The sequence below is a fragment of the Nerophis ophidion genome, linkage group LG18, assembly GCF_033978795.1.
Source record: "Nerophis ophidion isolate RoL-2023_Sa linkage group LG18, RoL_Noph_v1.0, whole genome shotgun sequence".
NCBI classification, from domain to species: Eukaryota; Metazoa; Chordata; class Actinopteri; order Syngnathiformes; family Syngnathidae; genus Nerophis; species Nerophis ophidion.
Window position 1 is genome coordinate 7,236,013 of NC_084628.1, and position 24,067 is coordinate 7,260,079.

At 41.3% G+C, this 24,067-nt stretch overlaps 2 non-coding genes across 2 annotated transcripts; both read left to right on the forward strand.

Annotated features, from left to right (window-relative positions):
* The first annotated feature begins 18,406 nt into the window (after nucleotides 1-18,406).
* trnar-ucu (transfer RNA arginine (anticodon UCU)) lies at nucleotides 18,407-18,502 on the forward strand. Its single transcript has 2 exons — nucleotides 18,407-18,443; nucleotides 18,467-18,502. It is a non-coding gene; the product is annotated as a tRNA-Arg (tRNA).
* A 4,972-nt stretch (nucleotides 18,503-23,474) lies between these two features.
* trnar-ucu (transfer RNA arginine (anticodon UCU)) lies at nucleotides 23,475-23,562 on the forward strand. Its single transcript is given in 2 exon segments — nucleotides 23,475-23,511; nucleotides 23,527-23,562. It is a non-coding gene; the product is annotated as a tRNA-Arg (tRNA).
* Nucleotides 23,563-24,067: the final 505 nt, after the last annotated feature.

The following is a 24,067-nucleotide window of genomic DNA, read 5'->3' on the forward strand; positions in this document are numbered from 1 at the left end:
CAGTCGGTCAAAAAAGTAATATTCTAATTTTTTCCAGAACAAAGCTGTAATATTTGTGCAGCCCCTTGAGACACTTGTGATTTAGGGCTATATAAATCAACATTGATTGATTGAATATCGTAAGAAAAACATAATGGTGTCATGATCGAGCAGCTCTGCTTAAGCTCTCCAGTCCATTCACTCGGCGCAAGTAAATGGCTGATGGGATACCCTAACAGTTGTGTTTATCTCCTCTGCTTTGGCTCCACTCACGCTTCTCGTTCCTGTGGTTCTGTTTAGTGTTAATTGTTTCTGCTATAAATCTTTTGAGTGAGTTTTCTGTTTCTCCACACCTTGTATATGCATCCTTATAGTTATTTTTCCTCACCCTTTTTTGTTAATATTCCAATTATTTCAGACTGTGACAAATAGATTGCAAAAAATGTTGTAAAAAAAAAGATGCTATCGACGCAAAATAAGTTGTAATGTTGCGATAAAAAAACTAATTGGTAATAATGTGGGAAAAACTAAAGAAATTTGAATTGTTTGAGAATAAAACATTTCCATGAAGCTTTACCGTTCCAGTGTTGCGAGAAAAAGAGTCGCAATGGAATGGGAACAAAATTACGTTGTTGCGAAAAAATTAAATTGCAATGAAAGACAATGTTACGAATGTAATGTAATCTTACGAAAAAATAAAGTTGCTATGAAATGTAAACAAAATGGTGATGTTGAGACGGAATAAGTTGGTATGGAATACAAACAAAGTAGCATTATTGCGAGAGAAAAAAGGTTGTAATGGAACGCAAACAAAATCGTGATGTTACGAGAAAATAAAATTGCTAATGAACGTAAACAAAATGATGATGTCGAGATAAAAACAGCTGCTACCTAACACAAACAAAGTTGTATTGTTGCAAGAAAAAAAGTTTTCCGGAACATAAAAATGTTGTATTGCTGCACGAAAAAAAAATCACAACAGAACACAAACAAAATCGTAATGTTATGAGAAAATAAAGTTGCTATGGAACGTAAACAAAATGGTGATGTTGAGACAGAATAAGTTTGTATGGAATGCAAACAAAGTACTATTGTTGCGAGAAAAAAAGGTTGTAATGGAACGCAAGCAAAATCGGAATGTTACGAGAAAATAAAATTGCTAAGGAACGTGAACCAAATGGTGATGTCAAGACAACAACAGCTGCTACTTAACACCAAGTTGTATTGTTGCGAGAAAAAAAGTAGTGCAGAATATGAAAAAGTTGTATTTCTGCAACTAAAAAAAAAAATCAATTGAACCCAAAACCCAATTTTAATATTGCGAAAAAAAAAGATGTAATGGAAAGTGAACAAAACGGCGGTGTTGCAAGAAAAAATGTGTAATGGAAGACAAACAAAGTTCTATTGTTGCGAGAAAAAAGTTGTAACAAAATGCAAACAAAATGGTAATGCGACCAAAAAATAAATTTTAATGGAACACGAACAACATATTAATGTTGCAACAACAAAGGTTGCAATGGCACACAAGCAAAGTTGTATTGTTGCGAAGAAAAATAAGTTGCTATGGAACAGTAACAAAGTTGGAATGTTGCTAGAAAAACTGTAGTATCATGGAAAAAAGTTGTAATTTCACAGGAACAAAGTCATATCGTTACGAATACAAGGTCATAAAGTTAGAAGAACAAAGTCATACTGTGCCTATAAGAAAGTTGTAATGTGATGACAATATTGTTGTAAGTTAAAGAGAAAAAAGTTGTCACATTGCGACGATAAAGTTGTATTATGTGAATAAAGTCATTGTAGTTTTCAAAAATACATTGGAATACTATAAAAACGTGTTTTTAGGCCAAATTTGTATTGGCTTGACAATCATTTGGACTTGGAGAAGTCATTCGACCGTGTCCCTCGGGAAGTCTTGTGGGGAGTGCTCCGAGAGTATGGGGTATCGGACTGTCTTATTGTGGCGGTCCGATCCACGTATGATCAGTGCCAGAGCTTGGTCCGCATTGCTGGCAGTAAGTCGGACACGTTTTCAGTGAGGGTTGGACTCCGCCAAGGCTGTCCTTTGTCACCGATTCTGTTCATAACTTTTATGGACAGAATTTCTAGGCGCAGTCAAGGTGTAGAGGGGTTCCGGTTTGGTGACCGCAGGATTAGGTCTCTGCTTTTTGCAGATGATGTGGTCCTGATGGCTTCATCTGACCGGGATCTTCAGCTCTCACTGGATCGGTTCGCAGCCGAGTGTGAAGCGACCGGAATGAGAATCAGCACCTCCAAGTCCGAGTCCATGGTTCTCGTGGTTCTCCTCCCCAACCCTGCCCCAAATGGAGGAGTTCAAGTACTTAGGAATCTTGTTCACGAGTGGGGGAAGAGTGGATCGTGAGATTGACAGGCGGATCGGTGCGGCGTCTTCAGTAATGCGGACGTTGTATCGATCCGTTGTGGTGAAGAAGGAGCTGAGCCGGAAGGCAAAGCTCTCAATTTACCGGTCGATCTACGTTCCCATCCTCACCTATGGTCATGAGCTTTGGGTCATGACCGAAAGGATAAGATCACGGGTACAAGCGGCCGAAATGAGTTTCCTCCGCCGTGTGGCGGGACTCTCCCTTAGAGATAGGGTGAGAAGCTCTGCCATTCGGGAGGAACTCAAAGTAAAGCCGCTGCTCCTTCACATCGAGAGGAGCCAGATGAGGTGGTTTGGGCATCTGGTCAGGATGCCACCCGAACGCCTCCCTAGGGATGTGTTTAGGGCACGTCCAACCGGTAGGAGGCCACGGAGAAGACCCAGGACACGTTGGGAAGACTATGTCTCCCGGCTGGCCTGGGAACGCCTCGGGATCCCCCGGGAAGAGCTAGACGAAGTGGCTGGGGAGAGGGAAGTCTGGGCTTCCCTGCTTAGGCTGTTGCCCCCGCGACCCGACCTCGGATAAGCGGAAGAAGATGGATGGATGGATGGACAATTATTTATATTTTCATTAAATAAAATTATATTACACCAAAAAGTATTTTTTTTGAATCAAGAAGTCATTATTCTCCATTCTTAACCAAATATATGGAGAAAAAAAAAAAAAAAAAAAAAAGCACTCAAGCCTATCTCTAGCATCGCATTACCAAAACATTCAGCACATGAACACTTGAGCACACAAACACACTCGCGTGCACAAAGACAAAGTCCATTGCGTCACAACACATCTGTAGCGTTGTGTGCGGGGAAACTTAACTTAAATAAACAAGTTTTAATCACATGGTTTTATCTTTGTGTGTGTGTGTGCTTCCAGGCACTAGCCTGTTCTTTTGATAAGCTTTTACGTCACAACTTTTGTGATCGTTACTCAACTTCTACTTCATTAAGTACACTAAACCGGTCTTTTCAACTGATAATACTTCCAGTAAATCTATGACCACCATGTTCTAAAGTCTTCTTTTTTTTTCACCCTTATCAGGTCATTTCGCCTCCTCTTGTTGGCTTTCCTCACACTGTATTCTCCACTATGTCATCTTTCTCCTGCGCCCCCCCCCTCAAGATGAGCGTCTCGCCTTGCAGCTCACTGCCAATTACGTCCCTCCTCTACATCCTCCCAGTTATGTCACACTCTCCGTCTGCAGCTCCCCGAGGGGCTCCCGTCAATCACGGGGTCATAAAACAGCACTCATCCGGCCTACTTTCCATCAGCTCATCGGCACTCAAGGTGTCTCGCTTTTGTTTACCTTGCCCTACTTTCCAAACTCTCCAAAAAATGTCTTAACATTAAATAGGCTGCTCAGGTGTGTTTAAACCCTCATTTCATATATAGTCTGTTTAATCAAAATAGGATTTTTTTTCTAAATTATGCTCAAATCCTCCTAAAGGCCTACTGAAATGAGGATAGCAGGTCTATTTTATGTGTCATACTTGATCATTTCGCCATATTGACATATTTCTGCTGAAAGAATTTACATCGACGATAAAGTTCGCAACTTTTGGTCGCTAATAAAAAAGCCTTGCCTGTACCGGAAGTAGCAGACGATGTGCGCGTGACGTCACTGGTTGTGGAGCTCCTCACATTGTTTACAATCATGGCCACCAGCAGCGAGAGCGATTCGGACTGAGAAAGCGACGATTTACCCATTCATTTGAGCGAGGATGAAAGATTCGTGGATGAGGAAAGTTAAAGTGAATAATAAAGAAAAAAAAAAGACAGGGCAGTGGAAGCAATTCAGATATTAGACACATTTACTAGGATAATTCTGGAAAATCCCTTATCTGCTTATTGTGTTACTAATGTTGTAGTGAGATTAAAATGTCGGAGGGGTGTGGCCACGGGTGTGGTGACCGCCAGAGTCTCTGAGGAAAGCCACTCAGCTGCCTCTTTGACAGGTGCACGAGGAACGACGCAAGCTATCCGCTCATGTCTACGGTAAGAGCTGACTTATTACCACAATTTTCTCACCGAAACCTGCCGGTTGACATGTGGTTGGGAACCATGTTCACCTGACCGCTCTGTTCCATAGTAAAGCTTCACCTTTGGGAATGTAAACAAGCAAACACCGGCTGTGTTTGTCTTGCTGAAAGGCAGCTGCAATACACCGCTTCCCACCTACATCTTTCTTCTTTGACGTCTCCATTATTAATTGAACAACTTGCAAAAGATTCAGCAACACAGACGTCCAGAAAACTGTGTAATTATGTGATTAAAACAGACTACTTATAGCTGGGATCGGGCTGGAAAAAAATGTCCGCTACAACCCGAGACGTCAAACACACGCGTCGTCATACTGATATTTTCAACAGGATACTTCGCGCGAAATTTAAAATTGCAATTTAGTAAACTAAAAAGGCCGTATTGGCATGTGTTGCAATGTTAATATTTCATCATTGATATATAAACTATCAGACTGCGTGGTGGCTAGTAGTGGCTTTCAGTAGGCCTTTAGTGGCATTACTGTAAAAAAAAAACAAGGCTTTTTAAGATTGTTTCACTGAAGTGTGCATGGAGGAATAACAGCAACGTTTGAGGGGGCTTATGTAAGGATGGAGTAATGCATGAGGGCCAATTTACAGCACAGTAAACCCTCTTTTCCGTGCTCGGACATGCTGGGATAGGAGAATGTTTGTCCCTACGGGGGCTTCACGAGTCATCAGTACAACTCTTTGACAAACACACACGTACTGTATGCTCAGGGTCAACACATAAAGCCCTCGTCACACACAATAAAACATTTAACTTTGAACATTTATCAAAGATACAAATGGAACTTCAAAGGTTATAACATAATTCATACCATTTGGAATTTTTGAAATACACTTTTTCATACTTAATACAAATACTGTTAAATTTCAGCCAACGTACTGTAAAACATGCCAAAAATCATATACTCAGTTGTGTTAATTCTACATATTAAAGTTGACTGTTTTATTAATGTATCAAATCAAGTCTTCTGCAGAAGTAAATCAAATATTGAAACATAGAAACTCTGGAGATAAGTATAATTATGTATATCAGTGGTTCTCAACCTTTTTTCAGTGATATACAGCCTGTGAAAATGTTTTTAATTCATGTACCCCCTAATCAGAGCAAAGCATTTCGGGCTGAAAAAAAGAGATAAAGAAGTAAAATACAGCACTATGTCATCGTGCAAAATATTGCTCATTTGTAGTGGTTTTTCCTAAACTATTTGGGAAAAAAAGATATAAATATAACTAAAAACTTGTTGAAAAATAAACAAGTAATTCAATTATAAATAAAGATTTCTACACATAGAAGTAATCATCAACTTAAAGTACCCTCTTTGGGGATTGTAATAGAGACCCATCTGGATTCATCAACTTAATTCTAAACATTTCTTCACAAAAAAAGAAATCTTTAACATCAATATTTATGGAACATGTCCACAAAAAATCCAGCTGTCAACACTGAATATTGCATTGTTGTATTTCTTTTCACAGTTTATGAACTTCACGGTGGCAGAGGGGTTAGTGCGTCTGCCTCACAATACGAAGGTCCTGCAGTCCTGGGTTCAAATCCAGGCTCGGGATCTTTCTGTGTGGAGTTTGCATGTTCTCCCCGTGAATGCGTGGGTTCCCTCCGGGTACTCCGGCTTCCTCCCACTTCCAAAGACATGCACCTGGGGATAGGTTAATTGGCAACACTAAATTGGCCCTAGTGTGTGAATGTGAGTGTGAATGTTGTCTGTCTATCTGTGTTGGCCCTGCGATGAGGTGGCGACTTGTCCAGGGTGTACCCCGCCTTCCGCCCGATTGTAGCTGAGATAGGCGCCAGCGCCCCCCGCGACCCCGAAAGGGAATAAGCGGTAGAAAATGGATGGATGGATGGAACTTACATTCATAATTTGTTGAAGTATTATTCAATAAATATATCTTGAAAGGATTTTTGAATTGTTGCTATTTTTAGAATATTTTTTTAAAATCTCACGTACCCCTTGGCATACCTTCAAGTACCCCCGGGGGTAAGCGTACCCCCATTTGAGAACCACTGATGTATTTAAATACTTTTATTGTCTTAGTATGTTGATTGTTACATTACTTTATTTAGTCTGCAGAAATGAAAAATACATGTATTTGCATCTATTTCATGTATGAATAATTTTACTGTATTATTATTAATCTATTTGTGATTCAATGTCCATCCATTTTTTACTGCTTGTCCCTTTCGGAGTCAAGGGGGGTGCAGGAGCCTATCTCAGCTGCATTCGGACGGAAGACGGGGTACACCCTGGACAAGTCGCCACCTCATAGCAGGGCCAACACAGATAGACAGACAACATTCACACTCAAATTCACTCACGAGGGCCAATTTAGTGTTGCCAATCAACCTATCCCCAGGTGCACATTTAAATACTTTTTTTGTATTAGTATGTGGATCGCTACATTACTTTATTTAGTCTGCAGAAATGAAAAATAAATGTATTTGTACCTATTTCATGCATGAATAATTTTACTGTATTATTAATAATCCATTTGTGATTCATTGTCTATTCATCCATTTCCTACTGCTTGTCCCTTTCAGGGTCGCTGGAGCCTATCTCAGCTGCATTCGAGCGGAAGACGGGGTATACCCTAGACAAGTCGCCACCTCATCGAAGGGCCAACACAAATAGACAGACAACATTCACACTGGTGGCGACTTGTCCAGGGTGTACCCCGCCTTCCGCCCGATTGTAGCTGAGATAGGCACCAGCGGCCCCCGCGACCTCAAGACAATAAGCGGTAGAAAATGGATGAATGGCATTCACACTCACATTCTAGGGTCAATTTAGTGTTGCCAATCAACCTATCCCCAGGTGCATGTTTTTGGAAGTGTGAGGAAGCCGGAGTACCCGGAGGGAACCCACGCAGTCACGGGGAGAACATGCAAACTCCACACAGAAAGATCCCGAGCCCCGGATTGAACTCAGGACTACTCAGGACCTTCGTATTGTGAGGCACATGCACTAACCCCTGGTCCACTGTGCTGCCATATGTTTATTACTTTATTCATTTAAGAGTCACTTATGTTCTTACCCTGGGTTCAATCAAACCCTAGGGGTTCGGTGAGTCGACCTCAGGGGTTCGGCGGAGGTCAAAACACACCCGAGTCACCGTCTAGATACAAACTTCTCCCTATTGGCATATTACGGATACGGCAACAGCTGACTGATTTGCAGGTGTGTAATTTGTTGTGAGTTTTCCCACTGTGTTGCTTTTGTTGTTTGAACAAGGTGATGTTCATGCACGGTTCATTTTGTGCACCAGTAAAAAAAACATGGTAACACTTTAGTATTGGGGACATATTCACCACTAATTAGTTGCTTATTAACATGCAAATTAGTAACATATTGGCTCTTAACTAGTTATTATTAAGTACTTATTAATGCCTTATTCGGCATGGCCTTATTATAACCCTAACCCTCTACTCCTCACCCTAACCCTAACCAAATAACCATAAATTAAGTATTTATTACTGAGAATATGTTCCCCTGGTGTCCAAATAACTCTAAATTTTAAATGATCTGTGGTCTGGATTATGTTTTTGTTATTTTTTGGACTCTTTTAGTTCCTGTTTGCGCTCCCTTGTTTTGTTTGGTTACCATGCCGACTTATGATCATTCTTTCATGACGGACGGATTGCAGTTTACTGCAAGGTTCTCCCGAGACGCAAACGGACTATTCCGGACAATGTTTGCAGGTAGGAACATATTTTTTACCTCGACAAATCTTGGCAGGGCATGAGGTAAACAAACAAACTATGGCGTGGAAAAAACACAAAACTGTGGCATGAAACAAACAAACATAAACTACGGCTACGAACAAAAACGAAACTGTGGCAAGAACTAAACAAGATTTATGTGGACACGGTATGAATCGAGCTACATGAACTGTGGTATCGCATGAAAACAAGCAATGACGCCAGGCCGACTGACTGGCAAAGACAGGCTTAAATAAGGGTCTTGATTAGAAACAGGTGCGGGGTCCGAACACCAGAGGCAGGTGAAAATCAGAAGTCGGCATGGTAACCAAACAAAAAAAGGGAGCGCAAACAGGAACTAAGAGTCCAAAAACTAACAAAAAAATAAAAAAAACATGATCCAGACAAAATTAAGTCTTTGTTGTTTAGAATATGTTCCCTATACTAAAGTGTTACCAAAAACATATAACTTTGTCTTGGATTTGAAAGATATATATATATATTATTATTTTTTTTAACTAATAAAGGGTTTGGTGAATGCGCATATGAACCTTGTGCATGCAACAAGGTTAAGAACCACTGACTTATGTATCTATTTTGCATTTTTTTTTAAATTAAAAATAAATCACACTTTCTGCAAAACTCACAAAATGTGTAAGTACATGCTTTTACACGGGTAGCAACATCAGCAAAAGTAGACACAGGTGCATAGTAGTATAAATGTACGGTAGATTAGAGTAGTTACTAGACAAACTTATGGCGATGTAAACTATCTCCATGGTGCAGCACACCTAATAACCATGTCTCCACACTCAGTGCCAGACTTGGGTTGATTACATCATGGTACGAAACAATTTGGCACAAAAAAAGACGCCATTGTTATCCGTGTAGACCCCCGGGCGGGAGACTGACTGCGATGACAACTCTGCTTCAACACATGTCGGTCCCATTTTTCCATCACTTACACAAGCAGTCAACTGCAGAAGAAGTTCACAAAAACAACAATCCACTTTCCATAAAAGTAGACACACAGTTGAGTGAAACAAAAATCAATCTATACCAGACAGAGATTAGAATGGCCACGATCTTGCAGTCAGGCAGATTTGGATGTGAAGTTTATTTTGCCGTGTGTCTAATTCAATAGGACTGACAGAGACTAAGTGTCAGTATACAAGATTTACGTCAGAGGGCTCGCCGCTACCGCCCTCAAATGCCAGCGTGTCGACACACAATCGCACCACTGAGCATACATACCGCTCTTTTACACTCACAAAAAACATTCGCACAGAGAGAGCGCTTGTTCTTCAACCTCCAGCTTCGAGACGCCGCGCTTCTAGATTTCAAAGGCCATGGTCAGAGCGAGGAAGTTAGACCGTAATGAGGCCAATTAGGAGGCTGCAGCAAAGGAGGAGTATTCCATTTCTCTCATTCTTCATCTTCTTTTTTTTTTTTAAGGATAAAGCCTCGCTTTGTCCTTTTCAAACATCTGAAAAAATGTTGACAACAATAAACATTCTTCTGGGGAATTTTTCTGCCCGTTGCTACCAGGAGCGGACTCGTATACGACCACCCAAACCACAAGCTAATTGGAACCGAGCAGGCCTTCAATGATGCCTGATGAAATATCTAACTTGCGCCAGTGATCAGACCCATGGATTTGCCAATATATTTTGTCAAGTTACAGCAATCGTTCGTCACATATGCTAAAAAGGTCAGGCAAAATGCCCCAAACGTGATTTCTTATAGTAAAATAGGCTTTTTTACAAATGTATTTTGTACATATCACTGTTCTGGGTAACCCACTCCAACAGTGTCTTATCATTTAAAGTGTGTGTTGAGTGAGATTAAAATAAAACTGCATTTTTACAAATGCTTGCTTTATTTTGATGAATGGGCATATGTTTTGACCGTATTGTGTCATTTTGCAAATAATCTAGGACAGGGGTCTCAGACACGCGGCCCGCGAGACGTTATTTTGCGGTCCCCACCTTAATATGAACGTTTAATGTTAGTGCGGCCCGCAAGTTTTATATGAATGGCGCTTGACAGCGTTGTGTGCAGCGCTGAAGTAAAATCTACCAATCACGGTGTGGTGATTGGTAGATTGGCTCCCCGTTGGCTCCAGACAGAGACAATTTTTGTTATGTGGGCTCAAAATGGCTCTTTCAACGTTCTGGGTTGCCTACACATGCATTAGTGGAAAAGCGGCAAATGAGTGAAAGTGACAGAGACGTTGCCAGGGAGACATGGGTTTTCCTACGTGCCTGGCTGCAGTCACACCGCGACACCTGTCCGTCAGTAATAACAGTCCCCGATAACCTAGACCAGGGGTGCCCATTACGTCGATCGCGAGCTACCAGTCGACCGCGAGGGGTGTGTCAGTCGATCTCCAGCCAGGCTTTTAAAAAAAATAGACCTAAAAATTAGTGATCATCAATCTTTACCAAGACGTCACTTAAATGACATTCACGGTACCGGAGAGTTTTGTGAGATGACGCTGGCTGCTGCAAGATCATTATTATTAAAATATGACCGAGAGGAAGTCGAGAAACACTTTTTATTTCAACAGACTCTCGCGCCGTACCTTCCGTCAAAACTCTAAAGGCCGACTGCACATTTCCTATCTTTACAATAAAAGCCCTGCTTAATGCTGCCTGCGCTAACTAAATACAGAGTCTCGGAAAACTGGCGTGCACAAGCGATCCCTCAGAAAGCTGGCGTGCACATCACTTGTGCACGCCAGCTTTCCGAGAATCTTATTTTGTTAGCGCAGGCAGCATGAAGCAGGGCTTTTATTGTGAAGATAGGAAATGTGCAGTCGGCCTTTAGAGTTTTGACGGAAGGGACGGCGCGAAAGTCTGTTGAAATAAAAAGTGTTTCTCGCCTTCCTCTCTGTCATTTTTTCATAATAATGAACTGGCAGCAGCCAGCATCATCTCACAAGACCCTCGGGTGCCGTGAATATCAATCAAGCAAGCTACGGAATTTGCCGCCAATGTTTTTCTTGTAAAGTGTATGGAAGCTGGATGAATTAGATGCCAAAAAACCACCACTTTCATGTGGTATTGTACAGAAAGGACAACTTTTTTTCTCCTCCATTTGAAAATGTGGGCGTTATCATCATTACTGTCTGATTCCAATCAATGCAAGTCATCAGAATCAGGTAATACACCAACTTATATTCTTGTTTTCGTGAAAGAAAGACATCTATATGTGTTACACATGCTTGCATTATCATTAAACACATTTAACTTGTTTACAAAAATGTCTCTTTCATAAATAAATAAATATAAATGATATATATAAATGAGGTAGATCCCCTCGAGTTGGTCAATTGAAAAGTAGCTCGCCTGCAGAAAAAGTGTGGGCACCCCTGACCTAGACCAATTCAAACAGTTATTTGTTTTTTGCTATTGTTTATTTTGCATTGCCTCACACGTTGAACACTACATATATTTCTATGTGACGCTGGATAACACTCCGGGAGCCGTCACTTTTTTGCGCTCGCCATCCCGGTACTTTCCTTTGGCTATTATCCGCCGACCACCGTGTTGCTGTAGGGAGGAAAAGCGGAATGACACACATTGCAGAAATAACATTATTCTCCGTGCGTTGGCTGAATACAAATATATTCCACAACCCCAAACACGTCTTTTTCAAAGCCTGCAGTGAAGAGAAAGGTTCATGATTAGCAAAGACAATTCCAGGAAAAGTGGGAGATACAATATTTCTTTGTTGAGCCAGGAGCACCCAGACGTGTCTTATTTGCACAGAGAAAGTTGTGGTGCACAAGGAATACAATTTGAAACGTCATTATACAACTAGACATGCTGAGGAGTATGCAATTTTTTTTTTTAGATATCTTTTCTTGCAGCCCAGCCTCACCCAGACTCTGCGTTCAGTGGCCCCCAGGTAAATTGAGTTTGAGACCCCTGATCTAGGAGTGGAGAAAATTGAATGTGGTGTTTTGAAAAAAGTTACCAAGATAAAGTACCCAAGATTGTCACACAATCATGGGTACTTTATCATGGGTGTGGCAAAATGATTCTCTCCATTTGACCCATCACCCTTGATTACCCCCTGGGAAGTGAGGGGAGCAGTGAGCAGCAGCGGTGGCCGCGCCCGGGAATCATTTTTGGTGATTTATCCCCCAATTCCAACCCTTGATGCTGAGTGCCAAGCAGGGAGGTAATGGGTCCTATTTTTATGGTCTTTGGTATGACTCGGCTGGGGTTTGAAGTCACGACCTACCAGGAATTAAGAAAATTGAATGTGGTGTTTGGAAAAGTGTGTATACCTTTTGAGAAAAAACAACCACAGTTAGTAAAATTGTGTGTAAGCAAATGGCAAAAAATGTAACTGCTCCACTTTAGCTGCGAGACCCTTTTCAGTTAATTTAGGTTGGTTTTTTTGGTTTAAATTCTTCTGGCCTGCTTCTTTCTTTAGGTTTTCATATCTGCATCACATTCTTCATATTCAACCACATTTGCATCACGTTCTTCATCTTCAACCACATTACTGGCGTCTTTATATTCAATTGACATTTTGTCGGCAACTCAAACGCGCAAATACGCGCATGTCACTTGTGGAATGTAAAAGCAAATAAACAGTGCGAAGCTGCTTCGAAGTTTCATGCAGCGGTCATCATCAATACCTGACAATATAGTCATTAAATCCATCCAGGAAATAATTATTCAGATTGTTTTCAACAAATGTAAGCCTGAAGGATGGAATTCTCAACGCGCTGCGGTATCACTTACTTATTGTCGTTTTGCTTGAAGATCACAAGGTTGTAGTGGGTGAGTGTTTGAATGAGCAACTAATGAAATATGTGTTGCGAATGCATGGTCAAAGTAAACAAACAAACAAACTCAAAGCTGATGCATGCATCAAACTTTTGACTCAAACCCAAATCAATAAAATAAAAACAAAACAGTGTCACCTAAACACTTTATACTTTCTTTTCATTTCAAAATTAAGGTTCAATGCTGAGCGGTACCAAGTGGTTGAAAACAATTTCTGCTGGCGTCTCTTGTGTGCAGCTCGCACACCTGTGTCAGATTGGCTCGGGCCTGCATTGATTGCGTCACCCCTCAAAATAAAATAAAAAAATGTCATTTGTAGTTTCTCTTTAGATTACTCCAAACATATACAGTCAAAGTACACCAGCTGTCAACATACGGGCTACTGTTGGCATAACAAAAACTGCGTAGACTTTTATATTTCAGTTTTACAGGTATTATCACACCTGGGTGAAGTCTTGTCTAGTTTTCCTCTGGTTTCAGGTGGTCTTGTCACTTCCTGTTTTATTTTGAAATACTAACTGTCCCTCTCGTTTTAGATCACCTGTTCTTCCTCCTGTATCACTGGTCTGTCTTTCCTGATTGCCTGATTTTGCCCACCTGTGTCACCCTCCCTAATGTGTAAAAATGTCTTATCCTCCTCCTGTCCTGTGCCAGAGTGTTTTGTATCGTCTTGTGTGTACCGCCAGCGGTCCTTTGCCACAATCTTGTCCACAACCATTGTCACGTTTTTGTACTTTTTGATCCTTGGGATATTGTTTGTTTGTAGCATCGCCTCCATTGGAGCGCTTTTTGTTGTATTTGATATATTCTGATCTTAGCACCTTTTTCCCTCCGCAGCCGGAGCATGTTGAGTTAATGATATTTTTGTTAGTTTAGAGGTCAGGTTAGTTCTTTTTTTTTTATAGCCTGTTTTGTTTCTCCTGTTTTGGACCCTTTCCCTTGTCCGAATAAATATCTGTTTCTGAAATCCTGCATCTGTGTCCAGAGTCCTATTAGGGTCGTGACAGGTATTTGCATGCAAATTATGCATTCCGACATTTTTACACTACATGTCTTGGTTTTGGGACTGTATGTCCACATGTAATGTTCCTTTACTGCTCACTATAAAAGGTAGAGCAGAAATACGGTTTACAATATGATAGAACAGAAAACAATTTACAGTACTGCTTACAGTAAATCCATGAAACACACAACAGCTTTCTGAATAAAAAAAAACAACAATGCCCAAAGTGATGCCATCAAATTGGCAGTACCCGATGGGCTCAAGCAGCATGCAAAATGAACGAATCGTTGATACACCGTGACACGGTTAGCACATAGAGGCATGATGTAAAGGTTCGTAAACCGAAAAAGTCGCAAATAAAGGCGTCTGTAAATTGAGTTTCCACTGTAAGAGGCTTCCCAAAGGAGAACACAAGCATCCGAGCCCAGCTAGAAGTGGACATGATTTGCTTGCAAGACACCCACCGGGACTCTTGCCCACCTGAAATTCATGGAATGCACCTCACGGTGGACATTCCTTGCCAGACATATGGGAGCTGTATTTCATGAGAGAAAATAGGAGATTTTAACAGCCACAGTCCATTTTGGGGGTATGAACAAGAAGACCAAAGTGGAGAGTCGGTCATTCTCTGGGGCTCGGCCAATGCCCTAAGACTCTACGACCCCAAGAGCAAACTAAAGCAAGAAGAGAAGAAGAGGCTACAATCATGATTTAGTGTTTGTATCATCAGAAAGATCAAACCTTTTCAAAAGGACAGTACTAGATCACATTCCAAAATCCCAACACAGACCTATTTTAGTAGAATCTCAACCAGCACTGTAACCAATGACTACTAAACATCTACAAAGATTTAACTTACGGAAAGCAAATTGGCAAATATTTACCAATAAAAAAAGAGAACACAATAACCAACAAACCAACAGAAGTGAATGAATACAATTTTCAATATGTTTACTAAATTATTATGGAAGGCTGCTAAAAGGCACATTACAAAAGGATGCCGTAAAAAACTAACCAATAAAAATGAGTCTAATGTATGAAGAGTACAGTAGTTTATAGTGTGTTGTTTTGTTTTTTTGTTGCCCTCCCCCAGAAATAATGACTACTGTAAATATTGTATTTATTACACAGCAGCTGTTTGATTATAACGTACATGTTAGTTATAATTTTCACTAACACATTTGGATGTGTTGAAATCGCCAGGTAAAATTATTAATGTTAATCAGTCGCATGTTAATTGCAAAGCCAATGTATCTAGCATCAAGCGAGCAGGTTTTCGTAAAGGTAAAGCCCTACTTAACATACCTTGAAGCGTTTTTTTGAGTAAATTTGGAAAATGCAACATTATCTAGAGCAGGGGTCTCAAACTCAATGTACCTGGGGGCCACTATACGCAGAGTCTGGGTGAGGCTGGGCCGCGAGAAAAGATTTAATTAAAAAAAATTTGCATATTCCTCAGCATGTCTTGTTGTATAATGACGTTTCAAATTGTATTCCTTGTGCACCGCAACTTTCTCTGTGGTCTGTGCAAATAAGACCCGTCTGGGTGCCCCTGCGCTCAACAAAGAAATATTGCATCTCCCACTTTGCCTGGAATTGTCTTTGCTCATTATGAACCTTTCTTTTCACTGCAGGCTTTGAAAAAGACATATTTGGGGTTGTGGAATATATTTGTATTTAGCTGACGCACAGAGAATAATGTTATTTCCGCAATGTGTGTCGTTCCGCTTTTCCTCCTTACAGCAACACGGCGGTCGGTGGATAATAGCCGTGAAAGTACCGGCATTGAGAGTGCAAAAAAGTCCAGCGTCATATAGAAATATATGTAGTGTTCATCGTGTGAGGCAATGCAAATTAAACAATAGCAAAAAACAAATAACGGTTTGAATTGGTCCAGGTTATTGGGAACTGTTATTCTGACGGACAGGTGTTGCGGTGTGACTGCAGCCAGGCACGTAATAAAACCCTCGTCTCCCTGGCAACATCTCTGTCGCTTTCACTCATTTGCCGCTTTTCCACTAAAGCAGGGGTAGGCAACCCAGAATGTTGAAAGAGCCATTTTGAGCCCACATAACAACAATTGTCTCTGTCTGGAGCCAACGGGGAGCCAATCTCCCAATCAACACACCGTGATTGGTAGATTACTTCAGCGCCGCACACAACGCTGTCAAGCGCCATTCATATAAAACTTGCGGGCCGCACTTACATTAAACTTTCATATTAAGGTGGGGGCCGCAAAATAACGTCTCACGGGCCGCATGTCTGAGACCCCTGATCTAGAGGTAGTTTGGCTGGGTTCGCTGTCAATGCTACTGGAGTGACCGTCAAGTACCGAAGTGCAAAGAGCCGCCTGAATTGGCAACCGGGCATGGCGTCACGCGCAACCCAGATACCGAAAGATGGCATCATTGTACGTGAATCGATGCCAGGTAGGACCGCGGGATTTGGTCGCTGCCAAAAAAGTACCGGATCTGGTACCCTACAAACACCAACACCTACCACATAATCTCCCTCCTTTGTACCACATGCATATTTACATAAGACTCATACTCAACCGATTTCACCAATAATAGAAAGCCAACTCACCCCAGACAGGTGTTCAGGACAATTCAGATTAAATGCCCTATTATTGCCATACGTGGCATTAAGAATGTCATTTTGTGGTGCATTTGACTCTTAGGTATACGAGTAAATGTCATTCAAACTTTCTGTGTTTGAGTTAGGGTTGTCCCGATCCGATATTTGCCAAAAAACGCGTATCGGCAATGCATGGGAAAATGCCGATCCAGATCCAGTTTTTAAAGAAAACTCCGGTCCGTGTTTTCCAATGCACCGATTTAAATAATACATTCCATTCTTCTGCTGCCCCCTAAACTTCGTTCCGCATTTTCCAGCACACCTTCAAAACATCCACAGGTCTGCGTTCTAACCGTTCAGACGGCCATGTGAATTAAAAGTTACGGCGAAAATGTCAGTTGTGTGGGATTATTTTACCCTACAAAACGAAAAAGATGAAGAAACATGCCACAATAAAGTCAAGTGTGGTGGTAAAGTTATAAGACATTTAAATGACTCTTGCGAGAGAGAGGCTTTTTAGCACTCATCATAGATGAACACAGGAGCAGGCTGACACCTGAGCATCTTGAAGTGCTCGTCTTTGTTAGAAAGAATCTCCCCATTATTCTTGGACTTCAATTGTTTGCCCACCCTGACTGGGGCGAACAATTGAAGGGAATGTGTAGATACTATATATATCCATCCATTTTCTACCGCTTATTTATTTTATTTCAAGTTTACACTTATTCAAGAGCAAGTATTGATGCTGAGTTATAGACATTTTATCCCACTCAGGTTGTTTGTGTGTTTTGCTTTTTTAAATAATGTTTACAGCATTATACTGTTCACTTTTTTACTGTTTAATGATGCCATTACTGTTTGTCATGTATTATTTTTGATATTTTGTGTTTATCCTTGAATACCAACTATTGTGTATTATTCAAACTCCCCTAATTCAGCTGGCTAGTTGTTATCAAGAGTACTAAAATCCTTTTCAGCATGAATCTGACAACTAAGTAGGCTAAATAACTTTAAACTTTAATACATGCTCAGATAGGCCAGTATCGGTATCGGATCGGAAGTGCAAAAACCTGGATCGGGACATCCCTAGTTTGAGTACAGAGTTGTTTTTCTTGCCTTCACACAAGGGCATAATCCCACCAAAACTATGGAAACTCGGAACTATCCATCCATCCATTTCTACCGCTTATTCCATTTTGGGGTCGCGGGGGGCGCTGGCGCCTATCTTAGCTACAATCGGGCGGAAGTCGGGGTACACCCTGGACAAATCGCCACCTTATCGCAGGGCCAACACAGATAGACAGACAACATTCACACTCACATTCACACACTAGGGCCAATTTAGTGTTGCCAATCAACCTATCCCCAGGTGCATGTCTTTGGAAGTGGGAGGAAGCCGGAGTACCCGGAGGGAACCCACGCATTCACGGGGAGAACATGCAAACTCCACACAGAAAGATCCCGAGCCTGGATTTGAACCCAGGACTGCAGGACCTTCGTATTGTGAGGCAGACACACTAACCCCTCTGCCACCGTGAAGCCCTAGTTGCTATCAAGAGTACTAAAATCCTTTTCAGCATGAATCTGACAACTAAGCAGGCTAAATAACTTTAAACTTTAATACATGCTCAGATAGGCCAGTATCGGTATCGGATCGGAAGTGCAAAAACAATATCGGTATCGGATCGGAAGTGCAAAAACCTGGATCGGGACATCCCTAGTTTGAGTACAGAGTTGTTTTTCTTGCCTTCACACAAGGGCATAATCCCACCAAGACTATGGAAACTCGGAACTAAAGACAGCAAAATGTAGTGAAGAAGGGCCTGCTGAGTTCAGGTGAATGGCACCATAATAGGCATGAATGATGTTAGTGGTATGGCTCTGTGGCGCAATGGACAGCGCATTGGACTTCTAGGCATTTCACATTGACAAAAGACATTCAAAGGTTGTGGGTTCGAGTCCCACCAGAGTCGAATTTCTTGCTTTGCCATGTGCCAAACCTTTTACGTTGTCTCATAAACAGAAGTACTCACTACAAAAGGCAGAAAAATGCTGTTTTTTTACAAGCAGCGTACAAATAACCTAATGAGTTCAGGTGAATTAAATGACATTGCCTTTAACTGCCTCTGTTACGTTTTCGATACAAGCAAGAAGGTGTAAACTTTGCCCCCAATTCCAGTGTCTAAAAAACCAAAAGCAATGCCATGAACAGCTCTTTGGCATCCTTCAAATTGTGTTACAAGTGGAAATTGTAGCAAATTCACAATGGCAAATTAAGTGGTACCAAGGTAGATTTACAGTATCCAGAACAGAACATCAAAATGTTTTTACAGGCAGCGTAAAAGGACCTGCTGAGTTCAAGTGAATGGCGTCACGATCTGTGGCGCAATGAACAACACATTGGACTTCTATTTAGTTGACATAAAAAAGACATTTAAAGACTGTGGGTCTGTTCCCTGTATGATCAGTGCCAGAGCTTGGTCCGCATTGCCGGCAGTAAGTCGAACACATTTCCAGTGAGGGTTGGACTCCGCCAAGGCTGTCCTTTGTCACCGATTCTGTTCATAACTTTTATGGACAGAATTTCTAGGCGCAGTCAAGGCGTTGAGGGGTTCCGGTTTGGTAACCGCAGGATTAGGTCTCTGCTTTTTGCAGATGATGTGGTCCTGATGGCTTCATTTGACCGGGATCTTCAGCTCTCGCTGGATCGGTTCGCAGCCGAGTGTGAAGCGACCGGAATGAGAATCAGCACCTCCAAGTCCGAGTCCATGGTTCTCGCCCGGAAAAGAGTGGAATGCCATCTCCGGGTTGGGGAGGAGACCCTGCCCCAAGTGGAGGAGTTCAAGTACCTAGGAGTCTTGTTCACGAGTGAGGGAAGAGTGGATCGTGAGATCGACAGGCGGATCGGTGCGGCGTCTTCAGTAATGCGGACGTTGTACCGATCCGTTGTGGTGAAGAAGGAGCTGAGCCGGAAGGCAAAGCTCTCAATTTACCGGTCGATCTACGTTCCCATCCTCACCTATGGTCATGAGCTTTGGGTCATGACCGAAAGGATAAGATCACGGGTACAAGCGGCCGGAATGAGTTTCCTCCGCCGTGTGGCGGGGCTCTCCCTTAGAGATAGAAGCTCTGCCATCCGGGAGGAACTCAAAGTAAAGCCGCTGCTCCTTCACATCGAGAGGAGCCAGATGAGGTGGATCGGGCATCTGGTCAGGATGCCACCCGAACGCCTCCCTAGGGAGGTGTTTAGGGCACGTCCAACCGGTAGGAGGCCACGGGGAAGACCCAGGACACGTTGGGAAGACTATGTCTCCCGGCTGGCCTGGGAACGCCTCGGGATCCCCCGGGAAGAGCTAGACGAAGTGGCTGGGGAGAGGAAAGTCTGGGTTTCCCTGCTTAGGCTGTTGCCCCCGCGACCCGACCTCGGATAAGCGGAAGATGATGGATGGATGGATGGATGGATGAGTTTCAATCTTACCAGAGTTGCTTTTTTTGCCTCTGCATAAGGTCCCGCTGCTGTTGCCTTTCTGAAACAAACATATAAACTTCGCCCCGATTCCGAGGCATCTTCAAAAAATGTCTAAAAGCCAACAGCAATCTTTGGCATGTCGCACATTATATAGAAAGTTAAAATTGCACAAAGGTTAACTATAACCGATGGAACAAAAGAAAAATTTATTTTTTACAGGTAGTGTATGACTTACTGAGCTTAGGTGGATTGTGCCTTGATTACCATGAACGTGTAGTAGTGATATGGCTCTATGGGTCAATGGACAGCACATTGGACTTTTAGCCATTTGACATGAGAAAGACATTCAAAGGTTGTGGGTTCAAATCCCACCTGAGTTGTCTCCCTTTCCTAAAATGTACTGAAAAATACTGTTCTTTCCAGGGAGTGTAGAAGAACTTGCTGAGTTCAGGTGAACTGCCCTACAATAGTGATCAAATGGCTCTGTGGTACAATGGATAGGAGATTTGAATTCCAGACAGTTGCGATAGAAAGGACGGTTAGTGGTTGAGGGCTCAAATCCCACCAGTGTTGTGTTTTTTGCTTTCACACAAAATCACAAATCTGTATTCTGATGTACAGATGTACTGAACTACAAAAGGCAGAAAATGCCGGTTATTACAGACAGGGCGAAAGATCCCACTGAGTTTTGCCTTGATAGTAATGCACATCACTCTGTAAAGGTACTGAAAAATGAGTGGTACATTGGAATTGTAGGTAAGTAAAAGCAAAAAGTCACTTCGTTTTTTTGGTGTGAGTACCAAAAGGGCCACGTCCTACCTTCGTTTCTGATACAAGCAAGAAGGTACAAACGTAGCCCTCATTCCGAGGCATCTTCAAAACAGTGTCTAAAAACTAAACCAATGCCATGAACGGAGATTTAGCATGTTTCACATTGTATTGCAATTTCAAATTGTAGTAAAATTATAAGGGCAAGTTGAATCCTACCAGGGTAGATTTATAGTATCCGACAAACTGTAGAGAGCCATATTTCAGAACAACAAAATAGATGGAACAAAAGGAAGTAAAATAGTGTTTTTTTAAAGGCAGGGGAAAAGAACCTGCAGGGTTCAGGTGAATGGCGCCATGATAGCCATGAATTATTTTGGTGACATGGCACTTTCGCGCTCCCCAGCAGCTGGTGGTCTGTAGTGCCCGCCAACCCTCTCTGCGAGTCCATCTTCCCAAAACTCATCACCGGGCAGAGTCCATTTTTTTGTGGCCAATCACGCAACCGGGTCCATTTTTTTGTGGCCAATCACGCAACCGGGTCCATCTTTCCAAAAGCCTATCAAAAACCCAGCTCCATATTTTGGCTGCCCAATCACAGCGTGCATACAAACTTTTTTGTCTTTCCCCTAAAGTGGGCCCAGCCCACCTTTCCTAAACCTTTTACCAGGCTAAGTGCATCTTTCTGTGGCCAATCGCGCAATGGGTTAATCGTTAATATCCAACTCCATCTTTTGGCTGCCTATTTACAGCACCGATACAAACTTTTTGTCCCACCTCCAAAGCGATCATTTGTGAATTGTGAAAGCCTTTGTTTTGATCAATTTTGCTTTATTTGTAGGTAACATATTTCTTAGTTTTGCTCCATAGTTATCCAACAAACACGCTGTTTTAGTTTTGCCCTCACTTTGATTGTGGTATTGTCTAAGAATTACCACTTTACACTAACGTAACAGCTGCCTACAAAAGTGATACAATTTGTATCAAAAGTTATATTGATAGTTTTCATCCATTTACACAAAAATTCCCAATTACTCAGCTTTGGTGTTATACACAGTGTAAATAGCGTGTAATGTAACATTTTCTCTATAAATATGTATATTTTTGTACATTTACATTATACATATCTTACTGAAAGTTGTAAATCAATGTTTATAGGTTGTACTTTGTGTTATTTGTTATGTGTATAACAAAACGTGCAACTTTTTTTTTTTTCTCTTTGCTAAACGTGGTTTGAGGTCTGTTGTTTTTGAGTTTGTTAATCGAAAATGAAGGACAAAAAAAAAACAAGTAAATATTTCCTTAATAAAACGGGAATTTTTTATGAAAAAATGTAAGTAAATATACATGCAGTATGTTTATACAGAGCTGCATGCAAGGTTAAATAAATCACGATTAGAAAAATACAGATATATTTTATACTGTGGTTAAATATAGATGTATTTTACACTATACAGTATATGATGACAGTTGAGAGACAGAGATGTCCGATAACATCGGACTGCCGATATTATCGGCCGATAAATACTTTAAAATGTATTGTCGGAAATTATCGGTATCGGATTCAAAAAGTAAAATGTATGACTTTTTAAAACGCTGCTGTACGGAGTGGTACACGGACGTAGGGAGAAGTACAGAGCAGTTGCTTCTCCCAGTCATACTTGCCAACCCTCCCCATTTTCCCGGGAGACTCTCGAATTTCAGTGCCCCTCTCGAAAATCTCCCGGGGCAACTATTCTCCCGAATTTCTCGCAATTTCCACCCACACAACAATATTGGAGACGTGCCTTAAAAGCACTGCATTTGCGTGAAGGCCCATTTTAATAATATCTACGGCTTTTGACACACACAAATGAATGCAACGCATACTTGGTCAACAGCCATACAGGTCACACTGCGGGTGGCCGTATCAACAACTTTATCACTGTTACAAATATACGCCACACTGTGAACCCACACCAAACAAGAATGACAAACAAGTTTCGGGAGAATATCTATACCATAAACACAACAGAACAAATATACAGAAACCCTTGCAGCACTAACTCTTCTGGGACGCTACAATATACAACCCCCGCCACCCCGCTCCATCTTAAATCTTACCTCCCAACCCTGGCCACCTCAACCTCCTCATGCTCTTTCAGGGAGAGCATATCCCAAATTTCAAACTGCTGTTTTGAGGAATCTTAAAAAAATGATGCCCTTTGTGACTTCAATAATAAATATGGCAGTGCCATGTTGGTATATTTTCCATAACTTGAGTTGATTCATTTTGGAAAACCTTGCCACATTGTTTAATGCATCCAGCGGGGCATCACGAAAAAATTTGGCATAATAATTGTTCATTTCACAACTGTATATATCGGTATCTGTTGATATCAGAATCGGTAATTAAGAGTTGGACAATATCGGAATATTGGATATCGGCAAAAAAGCTATTATCGGACATCTTTAGTTGATACCAATTGGCTATTAAAAATATGATTAACTAAAAATATATTATTAGCAGTAAAAATTGATTAAACTCGCCGCAATCTGTGATACAAATGTTGTAACGCATCACACTTGTTGCAGGAAAGGAAACAAAATTGTATTTATGACTCAGCCGTGTCCGTCTTTGAAACACTGCTTTCTTTGTCTTTCAGTGTTCAAGGACCTATTGGAATAAGCTGATCGGCACTACACCAGTATTAAAACTATAAATATAAGGCTCTGTGGCGCAATGGATAGCGCGTTGGACTTCTAGTGTGTGATCAAGTCATTCAAAGGTTGTGGGTTCGAGTCCCACCAGAGTCGTCACTTTTGCCTTTTCACAAAGCCTATGTCCCACTTCTGTTATGACAGTGGTTCTAAACCTTTTTTCAGTGATGTACCCCCTGTGACCATTTTTTTAATTCAAGTACCCCCTAATCAGAGCAAAGCATTTTTGGTTGAAAAAAAGAGATAAAGAAGTAAAATAGAGCACTATGTCATCAGTTTCTGATTTATTAAATTGTATAACAGTGCAAAATATTGCTCATTTGTAGTGGTCTTTCTTGAACTATTTGGAAAAAAAGATATAAAAATAACTAAAAACTTGTTGAAAAATAAACAAGTAATTCAATTATAAATTAATCTTTCTACACAAAGAAGTAATCATCAACTTAAAGTGCCCTCTTTGGGGATTGTAATAGAGTTCCATCTGGATTCATGAACTTAATTTTAAACATTTCTTCACAAAAAAAAAGAAATCTTTAACATCAATATTTATGGAACATGTCCACAAAAAATCTAGCTGTCAACACTGAATATTGCATTTCTT